At 42.3% G+C, this 1,978-nt stretch overlaps 1 long non-coding RNA gene across 1 annotated transcript in view; it reads right to left on the bottom strand.

Annotated features, from left to right (window-relative positions):
* Position 1: 1 nt before the first annotated feature.
* LOC107100717 overlaps positions 2 to 1,978 on the bottom strand; it is a 3,192-nt gene continuing 1,215 nt past the window's right edge. Inside the window, exon 2 of the long non-coding RNA XR_001482036.1 lies at positions 2 to 113. This is a non-coding gene — a long non-coding RNA (uncharacterized LOC107100717). The remainder of the gene's footprint in view (positions 114 to 1,978) is intronic.

The following is a 1,978-nucleotide window of genomic DNA, read 5'->3' as shown; positions in this document are numbered from 1 at the left end:
CTTTTGAGATCTCAAATCTTTTATTTTTATTTTTTTTTTTGTTACTTTTGGGTCAGATCTGATACCACAAACCAAACTGATGCATCAGGAATATTAAAACTTGCATTAAATACCTACCAAAGAGTGGAATCTCCTTACGAACCTAATTGAACCCAAAGTGAGTAGATTGGAGACATTTTTTTTAAAACATCAACATCTACAATGAAGAGGCGGCTGCGGGATTCTTGGCTTCAGGGCAGAGTGGCAAAGAAAAAGCCATATCTGAGACTGGCCAATAAAAGAAAAAGATTAAGATAGGCAAAAGAACATAGACATTGGACAGAGGAAGACTGGAAAAAAGTGTTGTGGACGGATGAATCCAAGTTTGAGGTGTTTGGATCACAAAGAAGAACGTTTGTGAGACGCAGAACAAATTAAAAGATGCTGGAAGAATGCCTGACGCCATCTGTTAAGCCAATAGGAGCCAATTTCATCCTACAACAGGACAATGACCCTAAACACACATTCAAATTGTGCAAGAACTATTTAGAGCAGAAGCAGGCAGCTGGTATTCTACCGGTAATGGAATGGCCAGCGCAGTCACCAGATCTGAACCATATTGAGCTGTTGTGGGAGCAGCTTGACCGTATGGTACGCAAGAAGTGCCTATCTAACCAATCCAACTTGTGGGAGCTGCTTCTGGAAGCGTGGGGTGCAATTTCTCCAGATTACCTCAACAAATTAACAGCTAGAATGCCAAAGGTCTACAATAATGGAATTGCTGCAAATGGAGGATTCTTTGACGAAAGCAAAGTTTGATGTAAAAATGTCTTGACTGTATTATCTATTCATTTCACAATGTATGGTGGTGAATAAGTGTGACTTTTCAGGAAAACACAAAATTATTTGGGTGACCCCAAACTTTTGAAAGGTAGTGTATATTCATACACACACACACACACACACACACACTGATCATTAAATAAAGTGAAAAAATAAACAATACAATATAACTTCAAATTTCTGTAAAATTAAATTGTCTTCTTAGGAAGCAACACTGATTGACATTCATTTCCACATGCTGTTGTGCAAATGGAATAGACAACGGGTGGAAATTATTGTCAACTTGTAGGCACACTCAATAAAGGAGTGGTTCTGCAGGTGGTGACCACAGGCCACTTCTGAGTACCTATTCTTTCTGGCTGATATTTTGGTCCCTTTTAAATGATGGTGTTACTTTCACACTCTAAAACTAAAATAAGATGGACTATAAAACCCACACAAGTGGGTCAGGTAGTGCAGCTCATCAAGGAGGCCACATCAATGCGAAATGTGCAAAAGAAAGTTTGCTTTGTCTGTCAGCGTACAGTAGCGTCCAAAGGCTAGAGGCGCTACCAGGACACAGGCCAGTACACCAGGAGATGTGGAGGAGGCTGTAGGAGGGCAATAACCTAGCAGCAGGGTCACCATCTCAGTCTTTGTGCAAGGAGAAACAGGAGGAACACTATCAGAACCTGCAACATGACCTCCAGCAGGCCACAAATGTTCATGTGTCTGTGCAAACGGTTAGAAACCGACTTAATGAAATTGGTTTGAGGGCATAATGTCCACAGGTGGGGGGTTGTGCTCACAGCCCAGCACCGTTCAGGATGCTTGGCATTGGCCAGAGACGCCAGAGAGATACTAGCATTGGCAAATTCACCACTAGTTCTCTACATTCTTCACAGATGAAAGCGGGCTCATACTGATGTGTGACAGATGTGACAGAGTCTGTAGGAACCATGGAGATTGATCTGCTGCCTTCAATATCCTTCAGCATGAACAGTTTGGCAGTGGGTTAGTAAAGGTATGGGGTGGCATTTTTGTCTTCAGAGTCTGTCAGAGATAGCACGACTGCCATTAGGTACCAAGATAAGATCCTTAGACCCCTTGTGTGACTATATCCTGGTGCGGTTGGCCCTGGGTTCCTCCTAATGCAGGACAAAGCTAGACTTCATGT

Source organism: Cyprinodon variegatus, unplaced genomic scaffold (assembly GCF_000732505.1).
Source record: "Cyprinodon variegatus isolate N-32 unplaced genomic scaffold, C_variegatus-1.0 Scaffold1003, whole genome shotgun sequence".
Lineage (NCBI taxonomy): Eukaryota > Metazoa > Chordata > Actinopteri > Cyprinodontiformes > Cyprinodontidae > Cyprinodon > Cyprinodon variegatus.
Note: the sequence above shows the minus strand (reverse complement) of the source record. Positions and strands in the feature narration are given on the sequence as shown.